Source organism: Vigna umbellata, chromosome 10, assembly GCF_029865625.1.
Source record: "Vigna umbellata cultivar VRB3 chromosome 10, Vumbellata_1.0, whole genome shotgun sequence".
NCBI lineage: Eukaryota > Viridiplantae > Streptophyta > Magnoliopsida > Fabales > Fabaceae > Vigna > Vigna umbellata.
Genome location: NC_142174.1, coordinates 59997 through 81386, shown reverse-complemented (window position 1 = coordinate 81386; position 21390 = coordinate 59997).

Sequence of the window (21390 nt, the reverse complement as noted above, 5' to 3'; positions counted from 1 at the left end):
GGATTGTGGAAGGAGTAGCAGTGTGAAAAGGGTGAGTTTAGTGTGTGGAAGTGAGGGACAAAGGGGACAAAGGGAACAAAGGGTGTTAATTTATAGAGGAAAAAACACACAACGGAGAGGAAGAACAAAGAGTCACACATACACATAAAGGATGAAAATAAATACATAAATAAATAAGAAAAAGAGAGAGAGTGTGGGGGGGGACGTGCCCCTCTACCTTTCATTTTGCTTTTCTATTTTTTTAAGGTACGTTATTTCTTCTTTGAACACTGAAATGTTGGTCAGGATTGACATTTGCCACCAACTATAGTTTGACATGATTGGTACATATATATTTATTCTAGATTACATACAAGTATGTTTAGATATCACTCTTGAACATAATGTCCAATTGAACAAAAACAAATACATGGCAATTTGGTAAGAAAGTAATCTGGTTTAAGACAGAAGAAAACAAGGAAAAACGTGTATGGGGAGGGTAGAGTGGGAATAAAAGTGGTTGTAATGGGAGAGAAGAGGAGAGGAACAATAATGGGGGCTTTGAGTTTAGGGTCTGGAAAATGATTATGGAGTAGGTCGTCCCAAGATAATTAATGATGGTTTGGATTGGGTCCAAAACCAACATCAGCATCCTTCCTTACCCACTCACCCCTATCATGAATTACTCTTGTTTTATTTATGCTTTGGTTGTTCTATTTTGAGGTCTCCATAATTTAGAGTTTTGTTTGTGTAATTTTAATGTTTTGGGAAGTGTTGGCAGTAATCATTGTTCTTGCCGTAATGATGAGAAATGATATCAGTGACATGTCCAAAACCAAATCCAGCTGCCTTAGCTCATGTGTTAATTTGCATGCTTTGTTTTTATATGGTTGAGAGAGTGCTTTAACTTTTCAACAAAGTAAATGTGAAATGATTAAAAAGGTTCCAGAAAAGGTCAAAAAATAAAAGGATGGAGGGGTGTTAAGCATTGTCATTATACTAAAGCAGGGTTGTTTTAGTGGCACAGGCTCTGTTTGAGAATTTAGTGTTAGCTAATTAGTGGCACAGCTCCATCTTTCTCAAATTACTCTTTCATCCTTAACACACTTCTCTACTTTCTCTGTTTAAATCACTTCCATATGCTTTTTGTAGTTGTAATAATTTGTCTAATGATCATTAAAAAGTAATATTCTTGAATCAATATTAAAATATACTAGATTATTTGAAGCAGATGAGTTTCTGAAAAGGAAAGAGTAGGTGTCATTGTGGCAATGTGAGGATGGGTTGCATGTGATTTTATTTGATTGTAAATTTTCCATAATGTGTTATGGAAAACCAAGGTACAGAGCAACACTACTGGTTTTTGTTAGGAATTTCATTAGGAAAATATCATATATGTTAAATTGTTAGGCTATTTGGAATGACTGTACTTTCCTAAAATTGGATTCAATTATGTATGTACATTTAAAGGAGTTTTCAGACGAAATTCCATTTGATGTGTTAGGGTGAGCTTTTAAAGGAGTTTGAATTGTGGCCAGAAAGGGAGGACGAGAGTCTACGGAGAAGACTTAACTAGGAAAGGAAAGCAAAGGCAAAGGTATGGGGACCTAAACTGAAATTGCATGATTGAAATTGCATGAGTTTGAATGTTAAGTTATATTGATTGAAGTTTTATGATATTGTAAACATTGAGGTTTGTCAAACTTTGTTGTGAATGGTTTGAAACTGATTGCCATATTTGTAAGAGATATGTTTTGGTACTTCAATTTGTGCATGATGAAGTTGAAAAAATAAAGCATGTACAATGGCCTCTTCCATTCGTTCTAATATGTGAGAATTAGCCATGAGACATCTTACCATGTTTGTAAGATCATAGAATGTGTAGGTTTAGACTATCCATTTCAGTTTAGTAATGTCTTCTACATCAAAGCAACTTGACTAGAATCAGAGCAATTTGCCTTCAACAACTGAAGTGAATTTTGTTCCACTTCCCAAGTTTGTCCAACATTAAAAAAAGTTTACAGTGTTTCCAAATTGGTTGTTTAAATAGAACACAAAGGAAGGTTTAGGTTCAGATGACCACTTGGCTTGTAGCTTTGGCTAACAAGATTACTCAAAAACAAATTCAAAGAAAAAATAATTATGTTACTGGCCACTACTGCTACGGTGTAGTTTGTGGTCCAAATTCCTTGTGTAAAGCAAGATGCATGTGATCATATCAGCATGGTTTTGGACCACCTAATCAAAGTGAATTCAACACTCAAAATGAATGTAAACAGTTTTGGCTTTTCAAATCATAAAGGTTTGTTATCTGTTTAGAAACTGTCCACATAACACTCTCTCTTATTGCCAAAGATATGAGGCCAAGTTAGCCACACAAAGGTCATAAAAATGAGTGTTCTATCTGCTGTTTAGTGCACTGGATTAGGCAAAATGGATTTTTCAGCACTTGGTCAATCTTTCTTTCTCTTTCAATCAGTGTCCTACATTAGTGATATGTAGAGCCTAGTTTTCTTCTCACTAGACCAGAACCTGTATGTATGTAAACACAAGTACACAAAACAACAAAGAAAGAAAGATTACAATTAAAAGGTTATGTGATATACAACAGTAAAGTACAAACAACCTCTAATATACGTAGATGATTCAAAATTTAAACTTATTTTGATGCTACTTCAAAACAGATTGAGAAACACTCTTTTGGTAACATTGAAGCTACTGGATTGAACCACAAAGTCTTCACAGTATTAAAAAATCACAGGAAATTAGCACCAAAGCAGAGAAAAAACTGCACCATAATTGGTTATGGAGAACAGAAAATTTTAGACTTCAAATTGACAACTTGGATGGCCAAAGATTGAATAGGCAATTAAGTAAAGTTTAGAAACGAAGTAGGCACTGAAATGTAACCTAGGAAATGCTCTAGATCATATTAATAAAGCAAATAAACATAAATCAAGTTGATTCAAACTCAATTCAAAAATTGCTTATCATTTTAGGTAACTGTATATCAGTGTCTGTTGAGTCATACTTGAACCAACCTTCATTTCAACATCTGTTGAGTCAAGCTGAGGATGAATTTGGTTATGAGCATCCAACTGGTGGTCTCACAATTCCTTGTGGAGAATATGTGTTCTCAGATATCACTTCTCGCTTCGATAGTTGCTAACTGCTTAAAGATGGAACTGACTTAGATGTAGACATATAGTTGACACACTTTTCTATCATAGTTTCTTACCTTGAGAATATTCCCCTCTCCATGTTTGATGACTGAATTAGTAAAATCAAATTTAATTTGTTTGAGAAAGTTTTTGAACACTAACCTTTTTCACGTTTTATTCTCACATAGTATATATGTATATATCTTAAAGAAAAGAACTTTATTGAATAGGAAATGGGCTAATCATATGTTTATTTAAATCAAACGACCTGAGCAAGATTTCATCAATATAGTTGAACAAGAAAAATGATTTAAGATGGCCTGATCAAACAAGAACACGAGTCTGAGAATGGGACAGCAATTTTTATAGTTTCCAATTTTGCTACAGCCAGTTGCACTTATCATCGTGTAGTAACGCCGTACATGAGAAATATTCACTCTTATGATGATGCCCCACTTAGTTATGATAAACAAATTTTGATCACCTTTGCGTCAAGCAGCAGCCCCATCTTCACATGGGCGATTAAGCATATTGTTGTTGCCTCTAGGACTAGAATAGCAGAAATTTGATTGAAATACATTGATAGTGTAATTTTTTAGGATTATCAGAGTGATAGATGGACACATACTGGTGGGGTATTAAAATCCATTCATTTAAGTGTAATTTCCTAATTTTTTTTGTCCAAGACACTGCAATTTTGACCTCAGATATTCATGTAATTTCCCTTGTTACTGTAACATCTAATTAGCTTCTATAAGGCTAAATATGCCAACTCTATAGGCTGAATATGCCAACTCTATAAGGCTGAATATGCCAACTTTATAGGCCTGGATATGCCAAATAATACAATACAAATATATACACTTCTATAAGGCTGAATATGCCAACTCTATAGGCTGAATATGATACTCTGAATTGAAAGCTTCAATTATATATATATATATATATATATATATATATATATATATATATATATATATATATATATTGAAAGGCAACTAGTCTACAGGACTTTGTTTTCTTATTTGGATTTAGTGAAACTAGACATATGTATTCATAAGTAAAAATGTATGCAACCAGAGGAAGAGAAGTGATAACAACTTCTCTGGTTTCATTGATTTGGCAGAGATTAATTGATGCTTTCTTCATTCTCAAAGAAAGAATGTGACAATCCTTAGTGAAGTGCAGAGTTGGAGCAGAGGAAGAAGAGCTTCAGTTACTCTCTCTACACCAAAGAAATCTTTTTCAACACATTCTTTGGCTAACTGATAATTGATTCTGATTTTTAATTGTTCACACTTTAGAAAAGCTTAAAAAAGGAAGAAAGAATTAAAAGTAAAGTCTTATGCACCTCATTGGGTCATAGTTTGGTTTATATGAAGATTTTCTTTCTAAACCATCACTTTTTGAGTTAAAATGGAAGTGGAGTATTGATTTTGAGCTGCAAGCTGTTTATAACTCATTTTAGAGTTTAAACACAAATAAAATCATCAAACAAAGTTGGTTGAACATTGAGCTGTGTGTTTAAATCTCTTCCATACGTGTTTTAGTATCGAACCACCCAACTAGGGACTTTCTCTAGTGCATAATTTTTTTGGAACCTACTGTTTGATTAATTTCTTTGGGCAAAAGTTGTCAAAATTGAAAGAATTTGGTTTGTTGAATTCTGGTGCAGTATGATAAATTTGTTTGGTGATGTTTTAGTTGGTTATTGTTATTCCTTTTTGGATACTATTAGGTAATGCTTAAACTGTTGCTATGGTTATTAAATTAATGGAACAAAATCTAATGAATAACCTTAAATACACTTCTATTTGATGTCTTAGGTGAGTTTTTAAAGCAATTGTGGCCAGAAGGGGAGGAAGAGAGTCTACAAAGAAGACTTGATCAAGAAAGGATAACAAAGGCGAAGGTATGGTCACCTAAACTGAAATTGCATGATTATATGTGATATGTTATTTTCATTCTTGTTTCATGAATTTGATGTTGTTATAAAATGTTGTGAATGTCCACTTTGAATGTTAAGTTATGTTGAATGGAGTTTATGATACTGTATACATTGAGTTTTATCAAACTTTGTTTTGAATTGTTTGAATTTGATTGTCAAATATGTAAGAGTTTTTAGACTTAGAACCTAGAACCCAACTAATTAGAAACTCAAACTACAAAAAGAACGTGGAACTCAAAAATTGACTATAGGAGTTGCCAATTTTGACATCTATTGTTTGCTGGACAACCCCTTTGAATTGAGTAAGACAATATAGTTATACATAATCCAAATCATAAGACATGCCTAATTTATATATAAAATCATGATATAGTTATACACTATATAGATTAAAGAAGTCAGTAAAGAAAAAAGAGTTCTCTTTATGTTTACATACAACCAAAAGAGTTCTCAAGGTAATGGCTAAACTGAATCAATGTTTTTGTAAGTTGTGTTTAAGTAGCTACTCTTAGAAAATTCCATCTTCTTCTTGACATGCTAAAGTAAGTTTCATTTCCAAATTCATTACCTTTTTGTCATACTTTGAGTGATCCCATAATGGTTAGAAAAAAAGTGTTGGAAATCCCATGTAAGAACAAATTATAGTGTATGAGTGTGAGTGAAATCTTCCACTATGAGCAGCCATTATGGAACGTAAGCCTCCTACTATGCCTTGTTTACTAATACAAATTAGTTTTATCAACAAAAGAAGAGTAGAGTTTCTACTTTTCCATTCTAATCTCGCCTGTTTCATTTCTCTTGGTAATTGAGCAAAATAAAAAAGAGATAACAGAGAAAATTAAAGATGAGATATGAGATACCAATAAAGGAGAAAGGAGATGATACATTTATTTTATCCAAATTCATGTTATCTAAGATGGAAAAGTACATGAATTCCCATTATTTTAGTCCCCAACAACAGAGACACATACAGCAGTACACACAAACATTCCTATTGATGACAGTAACTAAACAGAAACAAATTGAATACTAGAGCCTATCGAATTCGAATCTGTTCCTGGAATCTTGAAGTGGTTTTTTGTTCCTAATTAAGCTGTACCATGGTGTCATATGTTGCTCTGGTCGTCCAATCACTAGAGATAGCATTCCTGGACTAAACCCAATAAATCCCTGCACTGCCACTGACCTGGAATCGAAAGTAGATTTCACCACTTGGAGGGTTGCTTGATAACAGTTGAAAAACTGTTATTTTCATGCTTAAAATTCATACTAAAAGAAACCTTTACACTTAAAAACTAGCTTGAAATCATGCCTTTTATTGATATTTTCATAAATAAGAGAGCTGGATAGGTTTATGCTTGATTTCAGTGTTTTTGTGCAGGTTTTAAGGTGAATTTGGTGAAAGAAGTGAAGAAGGAGAGAAGTGAAATCAGAAAAGACAACAAAAAGTGCAAAAAGGAGAAGCCGAAGTCACCGCTCAGCGGCAGTTTACCGCTGAGCGGCACTAAGGTGCTTGCGGGAGGTCCGCTGAGGGGCAAAATGGCCGCTGAGGGGAGAAAACCAGTCACGCACTCACCGCTGAGCGGTATTTTACCGCTGAGCGGTATTTTACCGCTGAGCGGCACTTTAATGGGCTTGGACTTGACTTTTTGTAATTTACGAATGATATATAAGCTTTAGGATTTCCTAGGGTTAGGCATCTTTGGCAGAAACGAGGCAAACACTCTCTCTTCCACCCCTTTGAAGGAGGATCTTGGATGCTGAGGCTTCCTCTTCACCTTTTTAGGGTTTATTCTTTCATTCTTTCATTGTTATTCATCTAGATTCACCATGACTATGGTGAACTAAATCTTGTATGTTTGTTGGGGAATCAATGTAATCTTTTGAAACTCTCATATATGGAATCTGTTGTTTACATCTTTCAATTAAGACATATGCTTTCTTTCATCATTAGTTAGGGTTTTTCCTCTTTGATTAATGCTTGCATTGTTTAACTCATTCAATGCATGATCATTGGTTTTGTCGATACGGGCACGTACGGGGAAGTCTAGATCTGGGGAATTTCTCCCAATAGTATATTGGTTGCCTTAAGCTCCTGCGCAAAATAAACTAATAATTAGGAATGCTAGGAATTGTATGAACTATTTGATTAGGGAGAAGCCATCTAGAATGGTACTTTAGAGAGTGGCATTAACAATGATGATTTGAATGTTGAATTCCTAAAATGTATGAGAGTGGATGAGATGAAATTGACCCCCAACAACATATTCATTCATATATTCCATTGAAAGTGTTTATCTTTTGTCTTTGCCATTGATCAAAATTCATGCATACATGTTTATTTTCTGTCTTGCATTTTAAAACCAAATATTTCGTTTGTAAGTCTTAGTTAATCAAGAAACCACATAACTAAACTAGGCCGTGAGTCCTTTGGGAAGAACGATACTTGGTCTTACCAAGTTTTATTACTTGAACGATTCGGTCATACTTGCCGATTGTGAAACAAGTTTGTGACATCATAATTTGGTGTTCATAAATTTGTCCATCAAGTTTTTGGCGCCGTTGCCGGGGATTCATGGTTTAACTGGTTAATTTGTGTGATTATTGATTATCTTTGACTTATTTTTTTTTTTATTTTATTTTTAAATTTCGAATTTTTATTTTTATTTTATTTTTCTGTTTATATTTTTCAGTTTGTATTTTATTTGATTTGATTTTATTTTATTTTTCTGTTTTCTGTTTTTTTTTTTCTGTTTTCTGTTTTCTGTTTTCTGTTTTTATTTTTATTTTATTTTCAAATTTCGAATTTTTATTTTTTGTTTATATTTTTCTGTTTTATTTTTGTTTTTATTTTATTTTATTTTATTTTTCTGTTTTTTATTTTCTGGATCTTATATCTTCTCTTATATCTTTTTGTGCTAACCAAATCTTTTCTAGGGTTTTGTGTTCTTGTGTATGCAGGAGGCAATTCGAACTAGGAGCAAGAAAACAACAGAACCTCTGCTTGAAGGATTAGAAGACAGTAGACGGAGGAGAAGAATCAGAACATCTAGAGAACTTTTCCCTCCTCCGGAAACTCTGTTGCAACCATCACCACAAGGTTCTGACAATAGCACAGAAAATATGGAGAATAATAATATCAGAAGAACTCTTGCTGATTACACCAATATAGCTGGACCTCAACACTTTAACAGCATAGCTAGACCTAGAGTCAATGCAGCCAATATGGAGGTCAAACCAGCACTGATCCAACTGGTGAAGAGTAATCAATTTAATGGGTTATCTCATGAAAGCCCATATGAGCACCTTACTACATTTAATGAAATTTGCAACACAGTGAAAATCAATGGGGTGCCAGACGAAGCAATCAAACTTAGTTTGTTTCCTTTCTCATTGGGAGGCAATGCTAAGCTTTGGTTGAACTCTTTTCCAGAAGGAAGTTTCACAGAGTGGGAAGCAGTGGTAACAAAGTTTTTGAACAAGTACTTTCCACAATCAAAGGTGACAAAAGGCAAGCAAGAGATATCTTCATTTAAGCAGGGCATGGAAGAATCGCTGGGACATGCATGGGATAGATACAAAAGTCTGCTAAGAAAAACACCCACGCATGGCTTTGAAGAACAAGAAGTAGTCTTAACTTTCCTTGGAGGGCTTGGTTCACAAACCAAGATGATGCTTGATGCTTCAGCAGGAGGCAATATTAAATGGAAAACTCCAGAGGAAGCCACGGAAATTATAGAAAACATGGCTACTAGTGATAATGAGCTTCACAGTGAGAGAGGAGCTCCTATGCAAGAAAAAGGGGTTCTTCAATTACAAACGCATGATGCCTTGCTAGCTCAAAATAAAATTCTAACTCAACAGTTGGAGACTCTGACTAAAACTCTTGCACAATTCCCTAAAGAGTTGAAAACTGCTGCACAGGTACAAACCCAGTTGTGCGAATTATGTGGAGGTGACCATATCAATGGTCAATGTGCTTTTCCAGTGGAAGCCGTGGAGGATGTTAATTTCATGGCTAATCAATTTCCATATCGTCAAGGGAATTATAATCAAGGGTGGAAACCACACCCAAGTATTGGTCAAGGACAAACTGGGCAAGCAAATCAATATAATAAGCAGCAGCAGCAACCAACCTTGTGGCAACAATTATCTATGCTTAATGAAAGACAAGCAAGGTTGGAAGAAACTCTTCAGCAATTCATACAGAAAACTGAATCTTCTCAAAAGAGCACTGAAGCTGCTATAAAGAATTTTGAGATTCAGATGGGTCAGATTACCAAGCAATTGGAAGAAAGACCAAACAAAAGTTTTGGGGCTAATACTGAGGTTAACCCCAGAGAAGAGTGCAAAGTGGTAAAGAGTGTGAATGAGGAGATAATTGAGTTAGAAGAAGAAGAAATAGAAGAAAGAAGAGAAATAGAGAGTGAAAATAATTTTCCTTTTCCAATAAATCAAGAGAAACAAATGGATTTCACAGAATTATTTAATATGTTGGATAATGAAGCACCTTGGGAGCAGATTCTACAGAAAATCACAGTTTACACAAAATCTGATGAGAACATCTCTACAAAGAAAAGACGTAGAGATGAGGAAGCAAAGAAGTGTATAGCTGTTAAAAAAGAGCCATTCCCTCCTAAAGCATCTGATCCAGGCAGCTTTTCTATCCCTTGTACTATAGGGAAGAAAAAGGTAAAGAAAGCTCTCCTTGATTTAGGTTCAAGTGTTAACTTGATGCCTTATTCTTTACTGGAGCAAATCGGCAAGGTTAAAATGAAACCTGCAAAGGTTAGAATAGTAATGGCCGATGGATCTTCAAAGGAGTCAAGTGGAATTGTAGAGGACATTATAGTTTGTGTTGGCAAACTTCAGTTCTTGGCAGACTTTGTGGTGATGAAGATGGAGACCGAGAAGATACCTATCATACTTGGAAGACCGTTTATGAAAACGGCCAGGGCTATTATAGATGTAAATGAAGGTATAGTGGTGCTCCAGGACAGAGAGGAGAGAGTGGTGGTAGATGTCTTCAAAGATGAGACGCAAGCAAAGGAGGAAGAAGCTAGTTATAAAGCTGCATTTCGAGATGCACCCATGACTAGCCGTAAAGAAGAAAATCTTGAGGTTTCAGGTAACCATTGTTTGTTGTTTCAGGTACCCAAGGAAGAAGATATTGGAAGAGGAGAAGCAAGTCCTAGAGGCTGGAAGAAAAGAGGACCCCAACTTGGCACACATGTGAGACTAAAGAACAAGTTGTGGGTTGTGAAGGGCTTTAAAGAGAAGGAGATGATAGAGATAGAGTCTCCTTATTCTAGAAGAACCAAAACAGTCCAAAGGAAGCAGTTGAGAAGTTGGTGGAAAGACATCATTAACTATACAGAAGATGGAACTTGAACTTTACTGGGTCAAGCTAATGACGTTAAAAGAGCGCTTGCTGGGAGGCAACCCAGTGGATTTAAAAACTTTTGATTTGGTTTTGTAACTTTTAAATTGTGGATATTATTCTGTAATTATTTTTGTTGGATCCAGCATCTACTGAAGGATGCTAGGTGGTTAAGCATCTACTGAAGGATGCTAGGTTTGTAACACCTGCTGATGGGTGTTGGTAAGAAAATTTTGCATCTACTGATGGGTGCTGGTGGAATTTGGGTCAGGCTCGTGACGTTAAACAAGCGCTACCTGGGAGGCAACCCAGTTGATTGATTGTTTTTGTTTGTTTATTTTAGTTAGGGTTTGCATAAGCATTTTTAACATTGAATTGCAGGGAACCTATGAGGGACATGTAGGGAAGGCACGTAGGTCAAGAAAAGAAGGAGAGGAGCACATCACGAAAGTGCCGCTGAGCGGTATTTTACCGCTGAGCGGTACTCTCGCAGACTGGGCTTTAGTTCCCCTTAGCGGGACCCGAGCCCATTAGGGTATTTTTATACCCCAAGCTGCGTTTTAGGGTTTATTTCCAGACTTCTCTCTGCACAAACACTTCCACACACCTTCTCCTAGGTTTTCCACATCTTTTCACTCTTCCCTCTTAAGAAAATCTCTCTTCTATTCACTTTTTCACTAGTGTGCCATCAAAGTTTGGGGTTGGAAGAGAGCATTCTAGTTTGAAGGCATTCTCATTGCATCTAGTATCTCCACCCAAGTAAGTAAAATGCATTTTGTTCATTCTAGGGTTCTTGAATTTGAATGTGATTGTCAAAGCATGAATATTTAGGGGTTTTGATTTCTATGCATGATTTGATGATATATTTGATGTTTGAACCGATTAAACTGCATGATTATGAACTGGAAAACTGAAAATTGCATTTGGGTGGAGTTAGGGAAGCTTTAAAACTGATTTTTCAAAAATCTGCAGAGTTACCGCTGAGGGGTAAATTACCGCTGAGCGGCACTCTGCCAGATTTGGTTTTTTCTGATTTTTGCGTGTTGGAATGTGGCGCTGGTGGCGCTGAGGGGAAATTCTGGCCCTCAGCGGTGGTTTAGCTTCGACAGGAGTTATGTTCTATGTTTTACTAATGATTAACATCATGTTCTGTGGTTTTGCTTGTGTTTTGAATGTAGGAATGGCATCCTCATCAGGAAAAAGATTGAAAACCATGGCAACCAAGAGAAAGGAAAAGGAACCAGAGCAACCCCACTCTAGCAGGTTCCTCTCTAGGAAACATGAGAAGCACTTTAGGGTGGTTCAGGACAGGAGACTTCTGATGGAGAGAAAGGTTGGAATGATACCTAACTTTGCTCCTCAATTTGGAGAGCAAGTGTTAGGGAATGACTGGGGAAAGTTAGCCACCTATCCTGCACCTGCCAACATAGCTGTGGTGAAGGAATTCTACACCAATGCAAAGAAGATTGGTGATTATCCAGCTGAGAATTATTTGGGCTATGTCAGAGGCCATGCTATCAGGTATGATCCTGATTCTATCAACAATTTCCTGGATACTGTGTGGGCTGGTGAGCAATGTCAGTTTGCTCTTAGCATGGAGGAAGGTGCTGATTATGAGGATGTGGAGAGAGTATTGTGTATACCTGGAGGACACTTCCAAAGGAATAGATCTGGCTCAGTGGTTAACATTAGGAGGACAGATTTGACTCCTCTTGCAAAGTATTGGATGGCGTTTTCTCATGCCAACATTCAGCCATGTTCACATGTGTCAGATATTACTCTCAGCAGGGCACTATTCATCTACTGTGCTATCAGAAGCTTAAATGTTAATATTGGGCAGGTGATAGCTGATGAAATTAGTATGTGCGCCAACACCTCAAACAACAAAGCACCATTAGGACATCCCTCCTTGATTACTCACCTTTGCAAGCTAGCTGGGGTGGATACTTCTGTTCCACCATTTGAGAGGCCAAGAAAAGCTATTGATGAGGCTTATTATAGACAGTACTGTGGAGGTGAGGATGCAGCTCAGCCAGTTCCACCACGCCGTGCTCGTAGAGAGAGAGGGCCAGCACAGAGCCAGACATCTGCTGAGACACATGAAGCAGAGCCATTCCAGATGAGGGACATGTATATGTCTCTTATAGGGGCTCAGTTGCAGTCCATTCACAGAGGGCAGGTGGCCACTGCTGAGATGATAGTGGGGATGTATGATACACCTCCAGCCCACAGGTGGACTATGGATGAATTCCATAATGTAGTAGCTTGGCCAGAAGAACCAGTACATGGAGAAGGAGCTGGAGCAGCTGAAGCTTCAGCTAGAGATATGGAAGAAGATGAAGCTGAGGAGGAGGATGCGTTTGATGATGATGATGATGAGGAAGAAGAGGAAGATACAGAGGACAGCTCAGACTGATGAGGAGCTGAGATAGCATTTACTGATGAATGCTATCATATGATTATGCTTTTGTGGTTTAAGTTTTCTGAACTTATTTGTTTTTGTTTTAGATTAGGGTTTGATGTACTCTATTTGAAACCTGGTTTCTTGTGATGGTTTGCTATTAACTGTGATTGTGTGATAAGTAATGCTGAATGATGCTTATGATTAATTGATGTTGAGATGATGTGCACATTAAAATGCTTATATAGGTGATTCACAAGCTTTGTGAACAAATGCATGATATCATGATTGTGATTGTGAAATTAAGCAGGATGTGTATGTCAAATGTGAATGAGCTTATATGTGAGATTTTGAGCTCCAGAGTTGTTATTGTTAAATGCTATTACTTTGAAAGCATGAATGATTTTGCCCAGGTTTTCTATGATTGAATCAATTGCTTGTTTTGCATCATATGATCAAGGCCGTTTGTTGAAACCTTTGTTATTGGCCAAATTTGTAAAATTAGCCCACTAAAAGAGAACACTTTGTGTTCTATCCTTTGAACCCTTAGCCTTGAACATACACTGAAACCCTTGATTGAAAATCTTACCTTGAGTTAAGTAGAAGATCTTGTGTAGTATTGTTAAATGTTCAAGTTTGGGGTTGTTGGGAAAACATGAAAAGCATTGAGCTAAGAGCTAAAAAGTAAGAATGTGCAAAGAAAAAGAAAAGAAAAGAAAAAGAAGCAAAGCTCAATGCAAAGGCAAAAGAAAGTTGGGAAAGAATAAGATGATTGTGTTGTTATGATTCTCTTAACTCAAGGATTTTGTGATCCAGAAAAACCAATTTTCTTGTTAGCCCAGCCACATTATAAGCCATAGAAAAGTCCTTGAGATGATGCATGCTTGTGAATGTTTTTGATTGTGGTAAAATGAAAGGCAAAGTTAATTCATGTGACATTGTAATAGTAGAGTGAATGAGTGATTACCTCTTATACACTTGTGTGTGAGTGAAACACTTTACCTAGTGAGGAGATATTCCATTAACACATGAACATCCATGCTTAATTGATTGATCATTCATGAAAAATAGCATTTGTTGGAATTTAAATGACTTTGTGAACACTAAAGCATGTGCACTTCTTGATTGAACTCTTGGTCATAAGTTTGAGTGAAGTTGTTACTTATCTTGAAAAAGAGGATTTTTGAATGAGTGAACCATCATATGAATTGGTTGAAGATGGAGTTACATCTTGTTTGCTTGAGGACAAGCAAAGTTCTAAGTTTGGGGTTGTGATAACAGTTGAAAAACTGTTATTTTCATGCTTAAAATTCATACTAAAAGCAACCTTTACACTTAAAAACTAGCTTGAAATCATGCCTTTTATTGATATTTTCAGAAATAAGAGAGCTGGATAGGTTTATGCTTGATTTCAGTGTTTTTGTGCAGGTTTTAAGGTGAATTTGGTGAAAGAAGTGAAGAAGGAGAGAAGTGAAATCAGAAAAGACAACAAAAAGTGCAAAAAGGAGAAGCCGAAGTCACCGCTCAGCGGCAGTTTACCGCTGAGCGGCACTCAGGTGCTTGCGGGAGGTCCGCTGAGGGGCAAAATGGCCGCTGAGGGGAGAAAACCAGTCACGCACTCACCGCTGAGCGGTATTTTACCGCTGAGCGACACTTTAATGGGCTTGGACTTGACTTTTTGTAATTTACGAATGATATATAAGCTTTAGGATTTCCTAGGGTTAGGCATCTTTGGCAGAAACGAGGCAAACACTCTCTCTTCCACCCCTTTGAAGGAGGATCTTGGATGTTGAGGCTTCCTCTTCACCTTTTTAGGGTTTATTCTTTCATTCTTTCATTGTTATTCATCTAGATTCACCATGACTATGGTGAACTAAATCTTGTATGTTTGTTGGGGAATCAATGTAATCTTTTGAAACTCTCATATATGGAATCTGTTGTTTACATCTTTCAATTAAGACATATGCTTTCTTTCATCATTAGTTAGGGTTTTTCCTCTTTGATTAATGCTTGCATTGTTTAACTCATTCAATGCATGATCATTGGTTTTGTCGATACGGGCACGTACGGGGAAGTCTAGATCTGGGGAATTTCTCCCAATAGTATATTGGTTGCCTTAAGCTCCTGCGCAAAATAAACTAATCATTAGGAATGCTAGGAATTGTATGAACTATTTGATTAGGGAGAAGCCATCTAGAATGGTACTTTAGAGAGTGGCATTAACAATGATGATTTGAATGTTGAATTCCTAAAATGTATGAGAGTGGATGAGATGAAATTGACCCCCAACAACATATTCATTCATATATTCCATTGAAAGTGTTTATCTTTTGTCTTTGCCATTGATCAAAATTCATGCATACATGTTTATTTTCTGTCTTGCATTTTAAAACCAAATATTTCGTTTGTAAGTCTTAGTTAATCAAGAAACCACATAACTAAACTAGGCCGTGAGTCCTTTGGGAAGAACGATACTTGGTCTTACCAAGTTTTATTACTTGAACGATTCGGTCATACTTGCCGATTGTGAAACAAGTTTGTGACATCATAATTTGGTGTTCATAAATTTGTCCATCAAGTTTTTGGCGCCGTTGCCGGGGACTCGTGGTTTAACTGGTTAATTTGTGTGATTATTGATTATCTTTGACTTATTTTTTTTATTTTTAATTTAAATTTCGAATTTTTTTATTTTATTTTATTTTTCTGTTTTTCTGTTTTTCTGTTTTCTGTTTTTTGTTTTTATCTTCTGAATCTTATATCTTCTCTTATATCTTTTATTTGACTTTAATTTTGAATTTTTGTTTTATTTTCTGTTTTTATTTTTTTTTTGTTTGGTTATTATTTTATTTTATTTTATTTTATTTTCTGTTTTTATTTTATTTTATTTTATTTTATTTTATTTTTCTGTTTTTATTTTTCTGTTTTTATTTCCTATCTTTTTATCTTTTCAATTATATCCTTTGATTTTTTTTTTCTCTATCTTTTTGTGCTAACAATTATTTTTAGGGTTTTGTGCCTAATGTCTGCAGAATGCAATTTGGTCAAGAATTTAACTATATGGGCACTCAATTCTTCCAAAGTAATCTCAACCACTGGTGGGAACATGACTCAAGCATGGATCAAAGCCAATTTTGGCAAGCTGCCGGACAACTTGAGAACCAACCACAACAACAATGGCAGCAACAAAGCTTTAGAATCAACAAAGGGAAGCAAGAGATCTCTTCATTTAGACAAGGCATGGAAGAATCACTGGGACATACATGGGACAGGTATAAAAGCCTATTACGAAAGACTCCCACGCATGGATTTAACGAAGGAGAAGTAGTCCTAATCTTCCTTGGAGGTCTTGGTTCACAAACCAAGATGATGCTTGACGCCTCAGCTGGAGGCAATATCAAATGGAAGACTCCAGAGGAAGCCACAGAAATAATTGAAAACATGACTACTAATAACAATAAGTGGAACAGTGAAAGAGGAGCTCCTATTCAACAAAAAGGAGTTCTACAGTTGCAATCCAATGATGCCTTGATAGCTCAGAACAAGTTAATAACTCAACAATTGGAGAATCTCTCAAAGATACTTGAACAATTGCCACAAGAGTTAAAGACTGTTGCACAGGTACAATCCCAGTTATGCGAATTGTGTGGAGGTGACCATATCAATGGTCAATGTGCCTTTCCAGTTGAAGCCGTAGAGGATGTAAACTACATGACCAATCAGTACCGTCAAGGGAGCTACAATCAAGGGTGGAAACCATACCCAAGTATTCGTCAGGAACAAAGTGGGCAAGCTGGACAAACTGGGCAATTTAACAAGCAACAACAACAAACCTTTCTATCAAGAAGTTTGGATGACACCCTTCAACAATTTTTGAAAAATTCTGACGCTACTCAGAAAAGCATTGAAGAATCATGTAAAAGGATGGCGATACATTTTCATTCCATTAGTAAGAGATTGAATGATGAGGTTAATACTGAAGTTAACCCTAAGGAGGAAGGGCAAGCCATTATCACTGAAAGTGACAAGATTCTTGGTGAGAAAAAAATAGGGGGCGATGAGGAAAAGATAGAGAGAAAAGAAAAAGAAGAATTGAGTGAGAGAAATAAAGATGAAGAAAAAGAGAAAGAAGTGGTTGAGAGAGAAGAAAGAAAGAAAATTTGTGTGAAAATAAAGAAGTTGAAAAGAAAAAGAAAAGGGAAGAAAAAAATAAAAGAAAAGAAAAAGAGAAAATTTAGGGAGAGAAAAAGGAAGAAAAAGAAGATGAGACGAAAGAAGAAGAAATCATATGAAAAATCACATCCTCATCTAAAGAAGAATCATAGGAAGGAAAAGAAATTCAAGTGCTTTATGGAAATCTTCAAGAAATTGGAGATTAAAGTTCCTATGATTGAGACACTGCAACAGATTCCTGGTTTGATCAAATTTCTAAAGAAGTTCAGTAGAAAGAAGAAGAAAAAGAAGAAGGAACATGAGCTTTACTGGGTCAAGCTAATGACGTTAAAAGAGCGCTTGCTGGGAGGCAACCCAGTGGATTTAAAAACTTTTGATTTGGTTTTGTAACTTTTAAATTGTGGACATTATTCTGTAAATATTTTTGTTGGATCCAGCATCTACTGAAGGATGCTAGGTGGTTAAGCATCTACTGAAGGATGCTAGGTTTGTAACACCTACTGATGGGTGTTGGTGAGAAAATTTTGCACCTACTGATGGGTGCTGGTAAGTTGGAAACACCTACTGATGGGTGTTGGTGGAATTTGGGTCAGGCTCGTGACGTTAAACAAGCGCTACCTGGGAGGCAACCCAGTTGATTGATTGTTTTTGTTTGTTTATTTTAGTTAGGGTTTGCATAAGCATTTTTAACATTGAATTGCAGGGAACCTATGAGGGACATGTAGGGAAGGCACGTAGGTCAAGAAAAGAAGGAGAGGAGCACATCACGAAAGTGCCGCTGAGCGGTATAATACCGCTGAGCGGTACTCTCGCAGACTGGGCTTTAGTTCCCCTTAGCGGGACCCGAGCCCATTAGGGTATTTTTATACCCCAAGCTGCGTTTTAGGGTTTATTTCCAGACTTCTCTCTGCACAAACACTTCCACACACCTTCTCCTAGGTTTTCCACATCTTTTCACTCTTCCCTCTTAAGAAAATCTCTCTTCTATTCACTTTTTCACTAGTGTGCCATCAAAGTTTGGGGTTGGAAGAGAGCATTCTAGTTTGAAGGCATTCTCATTGCATCTAGTATCTCCACCCAAGTAAGTAAAATGCATTTTGTTCATTCTAGGGTTCTTGAATTTGAATGTGATTGTCAAAGCATGAATATTTAGGGGTTTTGATTTCTATGCATGATTTGATGATATATTTGATGTTTGAACCGATTAAACTGCATGATTATGAACTGGAAAACTGAAAATTGCATTTGGGTGGAGTTAGGGAAGCTTTAAAACTGATTTTTCAAAAATCTGCAGAGTTACCGCTGAGGGGTAAATTACCGCTGAGCGGCACTCTGCCAGATTTGGTTTTTTCTGATTTTTGCGTGTTGGAATGTGGCGCTGGTGGCGTTGAGGGGAAATTCTGGCCCTCAGCGGTGGTTTAGCTTCGACAGGAGTTATGTTCTATGTTTTACTAATGATTAACATCATGTTCTGTGGTTTTGCTTGTGTTTTGAATGTAGGAATGGCATCCTCATCAGGAAAAAGATTGAAAACCATGGCAACCAAGAGAAAGGAAAAGGAACCAGAGCAACCCCACTCTAGCAGGTTCCTCTCTAGGAAACATGAGAAGCACTTTAGGGTGGTTCAGGACAGGAGACTTCTGATGGAGAGAAAGGTTGGAATGATACCTAACTTTGCTCCTCAATTTGGAGAGCAAGTGTTAGGGAATGACTGGGGAAAGTTAGCCACCTATCCTGCACCTGCCAACATAGCTGTGGTGAAGGAATTCTACACCAATGCAAAGAAGATTGGTGATTATCCAGCTGAGAATTATTTGGGCTATGTCAGAGGCCATGCTATCAGACAGTACTGTGGAGGTGAGGATGCAGCTCAGCCAGTTCCACCACGCCGTGCTCGTAGAGAGGGAGGGCCAGCACAGAGCCAGACATCTGCTGAGACACATGAAGCAGAGCCATTCCAGATGAGGGACATGTATATGTCTCTTATAGGGGCTCAGTTGCAGTCCATTCACAGAGGGCAGGTGGCCACTGCTGAGATGATAGTGGGGATGTATGATACACCTCCAGCCCACAGGTGGACTATGGATGAATTCCATAATGTAGTAGCTTGGCCAGAAGAACCAGTACATGGAGAAGGAGCTGGAGCAGCTGAAGCTTCAGCTAGAGATATGGAAGAAGATGAAGCTGAGGAGGAGGATGCGTTTGATGATGATGATGATGAGGAAGAAGAGGAAGATACAGAGGACAGCTCAGACTGATGAGGAGCTGAGATAGCATTTACTAATGAATGCTATCATATGATTATGCTTTTGTGGTTTAAGTTTTCTGAACTTATTTGTTTTTGTTTTTAGATTAGGGTTTGATGTACTCTATTTGAAACCTGGTTTCTTGTGATGGTTTGCTATTAACTGTGATTGTGTGATAAGTAATGCTGAATGATGCTTATGATTAATTGATGTTGAGATGATGTGCACATTAAAATGCTTATATAGGTGATTCACAAGCTTTGTGAACAAATGCATGATATCATGATTGTGATTGTGAAATTAAGCAGGATGTGTATGTCAAATGTGAATGAGCTTATATGTGAGATTTTGAGCTCCAGAGTTGTTATTGTTAAATGCTATTACTTTGAAAGCATGAATGATTTTGCCCAGGTTTTCTATGATTGAATCAATTGCTTGTTTTGCATCATATGATCAAGGCCGTTTGTTGGAAACCTTATTATTGGCCAAATTTGTAAAATTAGCCCACTAAAAGAGAACACTTTGTGTTCTATCCTTTGAACCCTTAGCCTTGAACATACACTGAAACCCTTGATTGAAAATCTTACCTTGAGTTAAGTAGAAGATCTTGTGTAGTATTGTTAAATGTTCAAGTTTGGGGTTGTTGGGAAAACATGAAAAGCATTGAGCTAAGAGCTAAAAAGTAAGAATGTGCAAAGAAAAAGAAAAGAAAAGAAAAAGAAGCAAAGCTCAATGCAAAGGCAAAAGAAAGTTGGGAAAGAATAAGATGATTGTGTTGTTATGATTCTCTTAACTCAAGGATTTTGTGATCCAGAAAAACCAATTTTCTTGTTAGCCCAGCCACATTATAAGCCATAGAAAAGTCCTTGAGATGATGCATGCTTGTGAATGTTTTTGATTGTGGTAAAATGAAAGGCAAAGTTAATTCATGTGACATTGTAATAGTAGAGTGAATGAGTGATTACCTCTTATACACTTGTGTGTGAGTGAAACACTTTACCTAGTGAGGAGATATTCCATTAACACATGAACATCCATGCTTAATTGATTGATCATTCATGAAAAATAGCATTTGTTGGAATTTAAATGACTTTGTGAACACTAAAGCATGTGCACTTCTTGATTGAACTCTTGGTCATAAGTTTGAGTGAAGTTGTTACTTATCTTGAAAAAGAGGATTTTTGAATGAGTGAACCATCATATGAATTGGTTGAAGATGGAGTTACATCTTGTTTGCTTGAGGACAAGCAAAGTTCTAAGTTTGGGGTTGTGATAACAGTTGAAAAACTGTTATTTTCATGCTTAAAATTCATACTAAAAGCAACCTTTACACTTAAAAACTAGCTTGAAATCATGCCTTTTATTGATATTTTTAGAAATAAGAGAGCTGGACAGGTTTATGCTTGATTTCAGTGTTTTTGTGCAGGTTTTAAGGTGAATTTGGTGAAAGAAGTGAAGAAGGAGAGAACTGAAATCAGAAAAGACAACAAAAAGTGCAAAAAGGAGAAGCCGAAGTCACCGCTCAGCGGCAGTTTACCGCTGAGCGGCACTCAGGTGCTTGCGGGAGGTCCGCTGAGGGGCAAAATGGCCGCTGAGGGGAGAAAACCAGTCACGCACTCACCGCTGAGCGGTATTTTACCGCTGAGCGGTATTTTACCGCTGAGCGGCACTTTAATGGGCTTGGACTTGACTTTTTGTAATTTACGAATGATATATAAGCTTTAGGATTTCCTAGGGTTAGGCATCTTTGGCAGAAACGAGGCAAACACTCTCTCTTCCACCCCTTTGAAGGAGGATCTTGGATGCTGAGGCTTCCTCTTCACCTGTTTAGGGTTTATTCTTTCATTCTTTCATTGTTATTCATCTAGATTCACCATGACTATGGTGAACTAAATCTTGTATGTTTGTTGGGGAGTCAATGTAATCTTTTGAAACTCTCATATATGGAATCTGTTGTTTACATCTTTCAATTAAGACATATGCTTTCTTTCATCATTAGTTAGGGTTTTTCCTCTTTGATTAATGCTTGCATTGTTTAACTCATTCAATGCATGATCATTGGTTTTGTCGATACGGGCACGTACGGGGAAGTCTAGATCTGGGGA